This window comes from Bubalus kerabau, chromosome 11 (genome assembly GCF_029407905.1).
Source record: "Bubalus kerabau isolate K-KA32 ecotype Philippines breed swamp buffalo chromosome 11, PCC_UOA_SB_1v2, whole genome shotgun sequence".
Classification (NCBI taxonomy): Eukaryota; Metazoa; Chordata; class Mammalia; order Artiodactyla; family Bovidae; genus Bubalus; species Bubalus kerabau.
This window is the reverse complement of record NC_073634.1, coordinates 34,997,475-35,011,704: the sequence shown is the minus strand read 5'-3', so window position 1 is coordinate 35,011,704 and position 14,230 is coordinate 34,997,475. Positions and strand designations below refer to the sequence as shown.

General features: G+C 39.1%; 1 protein-coding gene across 29 annotated transcripts in view; it reads left to right on the top strand.

Moving 5' to 3' along the window:
- Positions 1-14,230, top strand: part of LOC129623048 (uncharacterized) — a 367,755-nt gene that overhangs the window by 6,889 nt on the left and 346,636 nt on the right. For 26 of the 29 annotated variants that reach the window (XR_008700271.1, XR_008700281.1, XR_008700270.1 and 23 more), the window contains exon 2: positions 8,233-8,331. The exons of 2 other annotated variants lie outside the window; for them this stretch is intronic. The gene's annotated coding sequence lies outside the window, so the exon portion shown is untranslated. Of the gene's footprint in view, positions 1-8,232; positions 8,332-11,208; positions 11,653-14,230 lie in introns of those variants that run through there. One more of the 29 variants, XR_008700295.1, reaches the window with a different exon arrangement.

The following is a 14,230-nucleotide window of genomic DNA, read 5'->3' as shown; positions in this document are numbered from 1 at the left end:
AGCACGATCAATCGTGAATTCCATTTTCAGTCCTATTCCCTTCTCAAGAGAAAAAGGGGTGGAGCTGTAAAGCTTCTAATCATGGCTTGGTCTTTCTAGTGACCAGACCTCATCCAGGAGCCAATGAGCATCCCCCACCGCCGCCCCACCTCCAACCAGAGTCACCTCATTAAGACAAAAGTAACTCCTATCTCCCAGGAAATTAACAAGGGTCTCAAGAGCCCTGAATCAGGAGCCTGTATCCAAAATCACATATTACAGGAAAAGATGCTCCTAGTTCTTTCATTAGTTAAGAAATTATAAGAGTTTCAAGAACTCTGCACCAGGAAGTGAGGACAGATTATAATATTATCTCACAGATTCTATCCATGAAGATCTCTCCGAGTCCTAGAGATGACAACTAAACACAGGAAAAAGTAAATCAAAATGTTAGACTGAATATAATAAAATATTAAAACTGAATATATTGATGCTGCTGCCGCTAAGTTGCTTCAGTTGTGTCCGACTCTGTGCGACCCCAGAGACGGCAGCCCATCAGGCTCCCCGTCCCTGGGATTCTCCAGGCAAGAACACTGGAGTGGGTTGCCATGTCCTTCTCCAATGCATGAAAGTGAAAAGTGAAAGGGAAGTCGCTCAGTCCTGTCCGACTCTTAGTAACCCCATGGACTGCAGCCTACCAGTCTCCTCTGTCCATGGGATTTTCCAGGCAAGAGTACTGGAGTGGGGTGCCATTGCCTTCTCCAGAATATATTGATAGCAATTGCTAAATTAATCCTGCACATTTAAAAAAGGAAATAAAAGCAACAAATCTAAAGCTTTTGTTTTACTTCCCACCACTTGACAATATGCAAAGAACATGTTTCTCTGATGAGGATTTTCAAGTCTTTTTAAGATGGCAAAGAAATAAAGCTATGGAAAATAAAGCACTGCATTAGCCACTAAAATTTAGCAGGTGAATACAACTTTATTGTTCATTTTTTTCCTAATTAAACTTTATAGATTACTTAGATGTTAATCAGCACACAAAGCATCTGGAATTTTTACTTCCTGAAAGAGTAGCAACTGATTTTTAAATTATCCAATAGATCTTAGCGGAGAGAAAGTGGACTGGAAATTGTTTCTTGATTATAAAGGTTTCGTGAAGAAGGGGAAAAAAAGAAACCCTTGAGCTAAATTACAGTGTTATAAAACTAGGAATCAAGCTAGAATTTTTCTTCTTTAATATGTTTTTTTGCCTTTGTTCAACTAGGAGATAGTTGATCCTTCCAATGATGGTTACTTCATCATTATAGGAAAATATTAAATATATTATTGTTAGCATTTATTCATTTAAAAGATTCCTTTGTTGTTCAGTCGCCAAGTCTTGTCTGACATTTTGTGACTGGACTGCAGCACATTAGGCTTTCCTGTCCATCGCCATCTCCCAGAGTTTGCCCAAGTTCATTGCATTGGTGATGCCATCCAACCATCTCATCCTCTGTTGCCGTCTTCTCCTTCTGCCTTCAATCTTTCCCAGCACCAGGGGCTTTTCCAATGAGTCAGCTCTTTGCATCAGGTGGCCAAAGTATTGGCGTTTTAGCATCAGTCCTTCCAATGAGTATTCAGGGTTGATTTCCTTTAAGATTGACTGGTTTGATCTTCTTCCTGTCCAAGGGACTCTCAAGAGTCCTCCAGCACCACAGTTTGAAAGCACCAATTCTTCAGTATTCTGCCCAGATCTTTTTTGTTATTCATTAATTGTTTGGTTGAATGGTATGTTTAATGGGAAGAAGTAGATAAACACAAGAGAGACCAAATTACAAACAGTCTTTTAGTAAGCATTCCTATAAGTAAATATTTCACAGTTTGGCAGTCTTCTGCCCCAACCTTATCTCTGTCTTTCATCCTCCCTCCACTATTTGAGGGTAGCAATGCATCTTTCCTGGGCTAGTATGTGGACATATGTATGAACATCTCTTCTCTAGCATCTTTCTCTCTCTCCCCCCTGGCCCCACCTGAAAAAAGGTATTAATACAAGAGTAGTCGGACACAACTGAAGCAACTTAGCAGCAGCAGCAACAGCAGTAGAATACTTGAGTGTCTGTTCTAATTCTAACTAGTCCATAGCTATTTAATATTTATATGGTATAAAGGGAAAACTTTTTCCTGGGCCTTCTGAAAATGGTTCATCTATCCTAATGAAAGCCATTATCAACTGTGGTGTACGAAACTGAAAGATGAAAAACTCAAGTCATTCAAGATGGTTGATACTCTTCCAATCACAGGTTGAAAAGGTCTGTGTATTCCACCCCTGCTGTATTTCTAGTATCTAACTCTATCACTGTGCATTCTACGTTATTTCCTGATTGATTTCTTAGAAAGTCTCTTTAAGAAATGGTCTTATTTACCATTACTATCCCACATTTTATACCAACTTTTCCAATTCTGCTGTGATTTTTCTTAAATGAACATCTAATTACATCTTACCCCTATTTACACATCATTTATTTCCAGTAACAAGTCCTATTAGAAAGCTCTAAAAAATCTATCTGGTTAATAACAGAAACAAAATCTTGGATGAAGTGCTTTAAAATCTTTAGATGTATAGATGAGAAGAAAGCAATTTAAAAAAAAATCCTCCAAAACCAAATCAATGAGAAAGCATGATTCTAGATATTTAAGAAATCACGAAAGCACACCATGGGGTCGTCTTCTAATTCATGGTGACCCAGATCTTCAGAGTGTCAAATCAAGGAACTGCCCAGGCAGCAGGGGACCTAATCTAGATCCTGAGCAAAATGAGATGTCATCATAGAATCTGACATACGGATATGATGTCCTTTCACTAAATATGGAAACAGTGGCAATGAAAGAGAACAGTAGCAAAATAAAACCAGGCAAAATCAAAGCCAAACAAAATATGTACCCTGTAGTGATATAGTAAAAAAAAAAAAAAAAAAAAAAGCTTACCTTGATTTTGTCTGTGATTGAAAGAAAAGAAAATCTCTTTAACACAAACCAGCTCTAACAAAGATATGGGATGTTATTCACGTAACTTGTAGAGTCCAAAACAGCCACCAATTTAATTTAGTCATCTCAGGTCAGTAGTGCCATAATGCATGGAAGAATCAATGTCGATCCTCTTTATAAGAACACATTAAAAACTCAATTTTGTGAGACATTCCACAGATATAGTTTTAGAAGGTAACAATTATTACAAAAGAAAAACACATGAGGACATAATCTACAATAATGAAAATCAGAAGACAAACTCAGACATATAAAGACTTCAGATTCTCAAAAATATGCATACTACTATACATAAAATGGATAACCAATGAGGACCCAGGGATTGAACCCATGTCCCTGGCTCAGGAAGATCCCCTGGAGGAGGAAATGGCAATAAACTCCAGTATTCTTGCCTGGAGAATTCCATAGACAGAATCGTCCAGCGGGTTATAGTTCATAGGGTCTCAAAGAGAAGGACATGACTGAAGCAACTTAGCACGCATGCATGCACATGTTGCCTTCAGCTTTGTTCTTTCTCAGAATTGTTTTGGCTGTTTATTGTTGCTCAATCATTTAGTCATATCCAATTCTTTGCGACCGAAAGGACTGTGGCCTGCCAGGCTCCTCTGTCCATGGGATTTTCCAGGCAAGAATGCTGGAGTGGGTTGTCATTTAGGTCTCCTTCATGGCAGGTGCAGTCTTTACCACTGAGCCACCAGGGAAACCCTGTTGGTTATTTGGCTATATTTTATGGTTGCACACAAATTTTAGAATTGTTTGCTCTAGTTCTATAAAAAATGCCATTGGAATATGGATAGTGATCACATTGAAGCTCTAGATTGTTTTCCATAGTATGGACATTTTAACAATACTCTTCCAATCCATGAGCACAAATATCTTTCCATTTATTTGTATCCTCTTCATTTTTATGTGTTTCTTACAGTTTTCAGGTCTTTCATCTCATGCTTAAATTTCTTTCTAGACATTTTATTCTTTTTCATGTAATTAATTTCTTTCTAATAGTTTATTAGCATATGGAAGCACAACTGATTTTTGTATATTGATATTGTACCCTTTAACTGAATTTGTAAATTCACCTGTCCTCCTGAATGCTTTAAATTATCTTTAGATTCCTTATAGAACCCAATACAATGTAAATGCCATGTAAATAGTTGCTGATGCATGGTGAATTCAGGTCTTGATTTTTGGAAGTTTATGAAATGTCTTTTTCCCAAATATTTTTGATCCACACATAGTTGACTCCCAATATGCATAACCTAGGAATATGGAACTTGCAGATATGAAGGGCTGACTGTAGGTTTCTTATATATAGGTATGTAATAATACATGTGTTTTTCAAGAAATCAAGTAAAGATTTGAGGTTAATGTATAAAGACATAAAATTTCACATCAGATAATGGAAAATAGGCTCCTGATAAACTTTTTGCCCAAAATATCTGATTTGCAGAAATGAATTTTTGACTTTAAGTTGAGATATACAACAATATGTAAGATGTATTTTGTAATATAATTTTTGTAGTTGTTTCTATTTTCTCACGACTTTGAATTCACTTTCTTTAGCTGGTTTCGTAAGCCTTTATGTTCTATTTGATGTTCATGCTTGTTTCCTCCTGCCTCAGCCCCAGTGATCTTGCCATGCTTTTTCATGGCTCCAAGCATTTACACATGATAGTCTCTCTGCCTGGAATATTTTCCCCCTTCATAACTCAGTTCATACATTATTTTTGCATGAAGCTGCTCTCTGACTTCCCCAGCTTTTATGCCTCCATATATTCTTTGAGTCATATAGCATAGAACACAATAGAATATTCAAATTAGTTCATTTCTCTACTTCCTAAGCTAGTCTCTAGGCTTCTTGACTAAAAATGTTGTCTTTCTTGAGGTGATGACATTTAGGTTTTAAATAAATGTTTAATCAAAATAATTCATAAAAGTAAAAAATACAGATCATTATGGGCTCAGGTTTGAGGAAAATACTCAAGAAGCAAACAAGCTCAAAGATATAAATGTTAAGAAAGTAGCATAAATAAAACCTCAATAACAGGACAAAAATGATACAGATTTAGAGAACAGAAAGTGGAAATTTTACAAGGGGAATATGGAAGAAAAAATGTGAAGAAAAAGCAATTGAGAATTGAAAAATCTGTCTTTTTTCCTTAGATTATTTGACCCAAAATTGCATAAATCTTTAATATCCAACCCCTATTGTTATTTGTTGGAGAAGGCAATGGCACCCCACTCAAGTACTCTTGCCTGGAAAACCCCATGGATGGAGGAGACTGGTAGGCTGCAGTCCATGGGGTTGTGAAGAGTCAGACAAGACTGAGCGACTTCACTTTCATTTTTCAGTTTCATGCATTGGAGAAGGAAATGGCAACCCACTCCAGTGTTCTTGCCTGGAGAATCTCAGGGACGGGGGAGCCTGGTAGGCTGCCGTCTATGGGGTCGCATAGAGTCGGACACGACTGAAGCGACTTAGCAGCAGCAGCAGTGTTACTTGTATGCTCTAATGTCTTTACACACAAAAAAGTTTGCAGGGATGCATGAGATTTTTCTTGATGCTCTGTATACATATATCCAGAGTTTTTTGTTTTTTGTTTTTTTTAGGATTAAATGCCTCTCTTTCTGATTTTTCTCCCACAAAGAAAGTCAATTCTTAATGTACTAGCTTAAGATAAACTCTGTCCTATATTGCTACAGTTGATTTATTAAACAAGCAAACAATAAATCCTTGGTCTATTGTACTTTTGAGTTATTTTCCTGAAGAAGACGCATACTGACTTAGAAATCTTATGAAACAGAGCTGTCTAAACAAACTTCTTTGATAATGGAGACATTTTATTTGTGCCACCCGATATGGCAGTCACTATCTACACAGAGCTACAAGCACTTGAGATATGTCTAGTGCTACTGAGGAATGGTGTGGATCACAACAAACTGTGGAACATTCTTCAAGAGATGGGAATACTAGACCACCTGACCTGCCTCTTGACAAACCTATATGCAGGTCAGGAAGCAACAGTTAGAACTGGACATGGAACAACAGACTGGTTCCAAATAGGAAAAGGAGTACATCAAGGCTGTATATTGTCACCCTGCTTATTTAACTTATATGCAGAGTACATCATGAGAAAGGCTGGGCTGGAAGAAGCACAAGCTGGAATCAAGATTGCCGGGAGAAATATCAGTAACCTCAGATATGCAGATGACACCACCCTTATGGCAGAAAGTGAAGAGGAACTCAAAAGCCTCTTGATGAAAGTGAAGGAGGAGAGTGAAAGAGTTGGCTTAAAGCTCAACATTCAGAAAACGAAGATCATGGCATCTGGTCCCATTACCTTATGGGAAATAGATGGGGAAACAGGGGAAACAGTGGAAACAGTGTCAGACTTAATTTCGGGGGGCTCCAAAATCACTGCAGATGGTGATTACAGCCATGAAATTAAAAGACGCTTACTCCTTGGAAGGAAAGTTATGACCAACCTAGATAGCATATTCAAAAGCAGAGATATTACTTTGCCAACAAAGGTCTGTCTAGTCAAGGCTACGGTTTTTCCTGTGGTCATGTATGGATGTGAGAGTTGGATTGTGAAGAAGGCTGAGTGCCGAAGAATTGATGCTTTTGAACTGTGGTGTTGGAGAAGACTCTTGAGAGTCCTTTAGACTGCAAGGAGATCCAATCAGTCTATTCTGAAGGAGATCAGCCCTGGGATTTCTTTGGAAGGAATGATGCTTAAGCTGAAACTCCAGCACTTTGGCCACCTCATGCGAAGAGTTGACTTATTGGAAAAGACTCTGATGCTGGGAGGGATTGGGGGCAGGAGGAGAAGGGGACGACAGAGGATGAGATGGTTGGATGGCATCACCGACTCAATGGACATGAGTTTGAGTGAACTCCGGGAGTTTGTGATGGACAGGGAGGCCTGGCGTGCTGCAATTCATGGGGTTGCAAAGAGTCGGACATGACTGAACGACTGAACTGAACTGAGGAATTGAATTTTTTATCCTACTTAAGTTTACTTAATTTATATTTCAGTAGCCATTTGTAGTTGGTGCTTACTATTTGAGCCAGCACAGTTCTGGAATATTTGTGAGAAATCTACAGTTATAACCATTACCTCTACCTTCCTACACTGTCCACCTCCCTTTCTGATGCTTTCTCCAGGACAGCTGGTTAGGCAAATAGACACAGAAGCTGTACTGCTTAACTCCTAATTTGCTAGAGAATCTCCAATGGCAGCATCTAATAGGAATTAGGAGCAAACTGGGCCGTGAAGATATCCTCATTCCTGACTGTTACACATGAAAGGCCAACAAAATCTCTGTATAATCAGTATATCAAGAAAAGTTATATTTAGAAGCTTATTTATTTGCTTCTTGGGGAACGCTAGGTCCCTTTTACCATATTAACACAATCAGTGCTAAAAGGCAATGGGAAATTAGCTCTGGCAGGAACATCATTCTTTTTGCACCCATGAGATTTTCACCAGAAAGTCAAAGTAGCATTCTGGATTAGTGTTAAGGATGTTTCTTGTGATCAGACTGTCCTAAATAATACATGAGCCTACACGTACATACACATTTCATGTCAGCTGCTACTGAGAGCGCATGCCTAACTACCTCTTGTAATTTCTTCCCAACCGTCCAGTGGGCCACTTAGGTTGTTAATTTTCCTCAGAAGGACTTTAACCTAATTTAAAGAGGAAGGTTGTCCAAGCATTGGATGTGTGGTTTCATCTTTCAGAAGTGGGGTTCTGATGCAAAGACCTATGATGCAGTCTATAAATTTACATTTTAGCAAGCCCTCTTAGTCTGATACAGTTGTCTCTCCACCATGTTTGAGAAAAGTAGAATTGGACCATAAGACTCATGTAAGGGCCAGCACATAGACCACAGGCACACAGCATGATTAGGTGTGTTAATGAGACAATAAAGCTTTAAGACACAGTTTCAAATAGCTTTTTCCAAAGAACATATGTCTACAGAGATGCCCTATGCCTATTTAAGAGTTGAGGGAAGGGCATAATAATAAACAGTCTTAGAAGAATGTATTCAGAAAGAAAAGGTTCAGGAAACTGTGATGGTCCATAGCATTACAGCAGGCTCAGCGAATGAATAATTCTTCTTAAGACACAAGCCCTTTTTTCCCTCAGCAAGACATCCTGATCACCTAGTGGTTACCAAATGGTACACATTCTGTTTTCTCTTTTCCTTCTTAATAAGGTGGAGGGAAAAGGAAGTGCTGACCTGAAGCAGAATCCCTTGCTGTCCTACAGTGGGAAGCACATGCCTTGTTTTGAAAGCTCGGTGCTCTGAGATGAGGTAAGCAGTTCAGAACAAAGTGATTTCCAGCTGTCTGTGTCTTTTTCACCCCGGTAAGGCCTTATTACCTATGAATTTCTTGGTGGCACGTTTGGGGGAATGCCGGGAGCCAGTGAGAGACATTCCACTCGTGACAAAGGTCATGAGGAAGGAGGCTCGGCATACACAAAGGCAGGATCGAGCCTCGGGAGTCCCCCCGGAAATTCTCAAGCATCTACCCCCAAAAAACCAGAGTCTGCCTACTTGATTGCTTTGTGCTCTCACCTCTGACTTTACTGGGGGCTGTCCCCTACCACCATCTTGCTCTCTCTGTCAAACAGTTAACTTACAGCTCCAATCAATAAAGTTCCTGGGCAATTAGGAGTGTTTAAATCCAAACCCCTCAGATGGCTCTCTAACTCACCTGACAAGTTTACCCGGACTCCTACAGCTATGCATACGATTGTTTACAGTCTCCCAGCCTCGAGAGGCATGGGAAGCTTAAGATATTCAAATAGCTTAGAGCCTCTCAGAGAGTTAGAAACTGTCAGAATAAAACTAGTAAAAGATTTCATTGATGAGCCAATGCTTGTTGCCAAGTTTCCACATCCCCTGAATTGTATCCTTGAATGTGTATTAATATAGTTGGTATGTAGAAAAAATAAGTAGTGGCCTTGGTGTTAGTAACTTTAGACCCTTAAGGTAATAAATTCTTTTCTTTGTAAACCCATTACGCATCCGCCCTATAGGAATGCAATTTTATCTTCGGAAGATGGCACCAAACCTTAAAATAATTACTCTTAGAGAAAATAAGTCTTACAGTTGATAAGTCTTTGTCAAGAGTCAGAAAATGTTAATAGGCCTTCTGGCCAGAAGATGATGTAAATCACCTAAACCGTTTGTATAGGATAAATTTACAGGAAAGAAACCCTGGTTTTTGATAAGGATCAAAGACTGCTGACTTTGCATCCCCTATTATCCTCTATGTGTAACTTAGGGTATAAAAGCCCCTGTTGAAAATAAAGCTATGGGCCTTGCTCACCAATGCTTGGTCTCCCCATGTCATTCTTCCCCTCAATTTTCAGCTGAGTCTCCATCTGGAGCATGGATATCCTCTGCGACCATTTATTTGCCTGGGCTTCTAAGACCCACTCGAGAAGGTGTCTAAGGTGGGGCACCTTCCGCTATTCGAGAGGGCGCCTGCGGCCTCCGTGGTCAGAGCTAACCTGGTGTCACGGGTTATATTGATTTTCCGCGTAAACCAAGCTACTCAGCTTCTTTTCTCCACTGAATTTTCCTACTGAGCTATCCTCATTCTATTACTCTTTATATCTCTGAATAAATAAATAAATAAATAGGTCGCCTACGCTGTCTCCCCTTCGAATACCCTGGATCAGCCAGGGCTGGACCTCGGCAGGGGAACATCACTGAGATCTGTTCAAGTAAAGTCAACTGAAAGTGTTTTGCCTTCCAGTAGTGAAGCCAGTAATAGCAATGAATCTCACAAAGACAACTTCACATCTTTAAGCCTTAATATGAAGAGCCATTCCACCTCGCTCTTTTCTCAGAGAAAGGCTTGCTGTGACTTCATCTTGTTGTGCTGAGATGATCCACGGTGGCTTCCTAAAGGGGAGCATAATTATATTTCCCCAAAAAACTAAAAGGATACTTTTATTTGGTTTGAAAAAGCCAGAGTCTAACAAATGCAGTAAATATATCCCCTATTAAACTAGAAGTACACACTATATTTCAAGAAATTGAAATTTCAATTCTCCAGCTAGAGTTCCTCCTGTCAACTTCTCTCCACCAGCCTCTTTGCCTTTCTCCTCTTTTGCCTTGTTTGGAAAAATATGATCTTCAAAGGGGAAGGAAGAGTGGTCATATTTAGATTCCACATCAGACACTGTTTTTAAAAAAATGATTGGGAAATAATATTCCCACTTTACAGAGCAGTAAACCAAGCTTTAGAGAAGTTGATTAACTTGTTTACAATCAAGCAAATAGTACACAGTAGAATGTATTCAGCTCCAGGTTTGTGAGACTTCAAGTTACTCATCTGTCATGTTTTGAGCTACATGATCTAATTTTTAAAGTGAATTCATATCTATCTCTTTTTTGAAATATCATTGCTAAAAAGCAAACAAACAAACAAGAAACTTCCTCCTTCTGTGCCTACCTAGACTCTCACAATAGCCCTTCCTCTGGTCTCCCTGATGGGAATGTCCTTCCATTACAATTGTATCTGCAGTGGCTGTTTCCTTATTCTTCTGTGAATGCTCATCTGCCATTTTCCATCCAGAGGCACTGTGTCACTCCTCATTCCCACCAGCCCTGTGCCAGAGTGTCCATTTCTATGTAATACCATCAGCAGAATATGTTGGACTTTTGCCTCAGAATAGGTGAGAAATAGGGAAATCATATGCTTGCAATGAACTCATCAGCTGCTTTCTAAACAATTATTTCATTAATACTTACCATGTATAAGGCTCTGTTTTAAGAGATACGTGATATGCTTTTATTTTTATTGAGGTGGTTATAAAGAAATATATAATTAAATATAATTAATTATATTTAATATGATTAAAGAAGGAGCTGGCAGTCAGTCCTGAAAAAAAGAATGGTAGTACAATCTCAACGATGAAATGACATTTCTGAAATCTATTTCTTTAAATACTGACATCCGAACAATAAAAATCTGGAAGACAAGCACTAGACAAAAAGTCTCTTTAACTCTAACAGACTAATGCCAAATGCAAGTAGAATGCACCTTAGACCAGAGTCACATATTTACATCCACAGTGCTTTATTTTTTCTTTTTGTTTTAGTACATGAACTACTAATTTTGAGGTAGCAGCATAACAGCACAGCTAACACGTTTCCTTCTGCATTTTTGACAAGGAATATTCAAGTAGATACTGCAGGAGAAGTAAGAAGGCTGTGTGTTGGCATTATCACACTCAGAAAGACTTCTCTGCAGGTGCTGTGAAGTCTTCAGATTGATGTTCATGCAGGATAATCCTTTAAAGACTGAGATAAGAATGCCCACCAAGTAGTGAGGTGAAGCTGCTGTTGATGAGGAAGTACTGTATCTTGACTCTGTAGCCATACCTGCTAAAAGCAAATCTTTCTCCGATCTGTTTTTACCCTCTTGGCTGCTTGTAACCTGCTCAAGTCTAGTGGAAATTATCTTGTGTACCATTAAGAATAATTTTTAAAATTTTTCAACAAATCAAAAGTTATTTTCTTATTGTGCTAGACAAACTGCAAAGAAAGGAATTCATGACAATGGCATACTATATCAAGCATATATTTTTTTACTTCAGAAATTGCTAATAAAAGACAACTGTCTTCCTTCTTTTCCTAGTAGAGTGTCTCTGCAACTCAATGAGCAGTTTATAAACTTAAACTAAGTACAATCAAGCCTACCTTTGGGCCTCTTAAGGTTCTTTCCTAGATCCCTTTCTCTTCACAGTTTACTCTTATTCTTACTAAATCATCTCATTCACTGACATGACTTTAATGAGCGTTTGTATGTTGAAGACTCAAATGAGTATATCCAACATAAACCTGTCAGACTTCTGTGAATCCAACTGCCTAAGAGGTATCTTGGTTTGAACATCCTTGAACGTATCACAATAGATATAAACCTGGACACGTCATCTCTCTTAACCTGTCCCCTTCTTCTCTATTCACAAGTAAAATTTATTCCACTCTTCATGACCTCTGTGAGTAAAGGCTAACACCATCTACTGACTGTCTTAAGTCAGAAATTAGAACTACCTACTCTCTCTTTCCCTCATTTCTCTTATCCAGTCAGTTATCAAGTCTTCTTGATTCTTTCTCCTGAAAATTCTAGAGGAGATCCACTTTTCTCTAATCCCAGGGCAACAACTGTGCTCGCTCAGAACATTCTCATCTCCTCACTGGATTAACTAAAATGATCTCATTACGGGTCTCACTTGCCTCCTCTAATCCAGTCCCCAAAGTGCAACAAGAGTGGTCTTTAAAAATGCAAACGTGTTCATAACATGCTGTTCACTCCCAGCTTACGATCTTTCACTGTCTTGCCACCACTCTTGAAGACAAAACTTTTCACCCTGTGTTACAAGCTGTATCATATTCCAACATCTGCTAGTTTTTAATCCTTCACCATTTGTCTCTTACTCCCTTTACTCCTGACAGACTTGACTTTCAAAGTAGCACTCTTATTTTTTAACATCTAAGCTGCCTCAATTACTTGTAGCATTTCTATTTTTCCTTCAAATTTTAGGTCTTGAATGTCACCTCTCTAGGGTGTGAGTTGAGGGTGAGAAGCAGAGGCACTAGGAATGTTAGCCATCAGCACATGTGTGGGTCTTGTACTTCCTGGACCTGCTTACTCCAGATCTCATGAATACATTCACAGAATGATAAACTGCAGTGGGGCATGCCTGACTCTGTATGCTGCTAAATCAGATAACATCTAGACCAGGACTGGCAACCTAGATTAGCAGACCCATTGGTATATAAGTGTTGGAAGATCAGTCTTTACTGGGATCTAGTGGTATGAAAAGGACTGTTAATCAACAGTAGAAATGTTGTTTGCTTGAAACCCAAACCCCTAAAATCCTTCATCATGATTATTCCATGCTATACATTTCACATAGCATCTTGATATCCACAAACCCTCAAGTCTTATAGGCCAAGTGGCAGAGCTACTGACCCTAAGGCCTAGACAGTTTTGTGAACCACTTCTCTCCCTAGATCCTATTTTAAGATGGCAACCTTAAGTTATCTGGTAAATTATTCAGAATGGCAACTCCCAAATGAGGTATATATTGCTACTGAGAGAGTCAATTTCTAGGCAGATTGATAAATTTAGGGTCCCCAAGGAGGAGAAAGGGGTCTGGGGCTCTCGAAGTGGAGATTGGGGATCTGAAATTCTCGAGGAGAAAAGGACAAAGGATTGTACTTGTTTTTTTTTTCCTTTGCATTCCTTAGTCTTAGTCAATTCTACAACTCAGTTTAAACTCTATACTGGGGATTATACAACAACAGTGTATCCAGCTGGAGGACAGTTTCTCCTTCCTGAAAACCTTCTGACTAATCCTGATATCTTAAACTGTATATTATGGGAGTGGGTCTGGAGGATCTTTCTATTGTTAAATTCTAATCTTGTTATCCTAAAATGTAAATTGCTGGAGTAGGTCTGGTAAAATTTTCACAAACTTGAGATATTCTTTTGATTCATTGTAATAACTAATTAAAAGGTATACAACTCCATTGCTAACACTAGTGAGGGGGTACTCTTTCTGCCCCCTTCTGATGTCTATGTCAGAAGCTTTCTCTATCCCTTTTATACTTTAATAAAACTCTATTGCACAAAACCTCTGAACGATCAAGCCTCGTCTCTGGCCCCGGATGGAATTCTTCTCTTCTGGAAGCCAAGAATCTTGGCGTCTTTTTGTGGGTCAGCAACAACCTTTCACTACCAGTGTTGTAAGTTCTGTGATGCAAATAAAATTTGTGCAGTTATAGGGAATAACACGAATATTATAGGTTAGATAGTGTGGGCAGGGGAGGACTCTCTAAGGAGTTCGCTTTCAAGCAAAGATAGGAAAGTGAAAAGGGAGTAACCAATAGTCAGGGCCCTGGGTAGGCCACCCCAAACTATGCCTTAACAGTGTATTGATTATTTTGCGTTAAATTTACTGAAGAGCTGGCTGATTCATGAGGATCTCTTTGACTCTCTTCTCTATCTCCCTGAAAGCAGGAAATAAACCTTCCATTTCAGAAAGTAAAGAATCCGCCTGCAATGCAGGAATCCCAGGTTTCTATCCCTGGGCAGGGAATATCCCCTGGAGAAGGCAATGGCTTCCTATTCCAGTATTCTTGCCTGGAGAATTCCGTGGACAGAGGAGCGTGGTAGGCTACAGTCCAT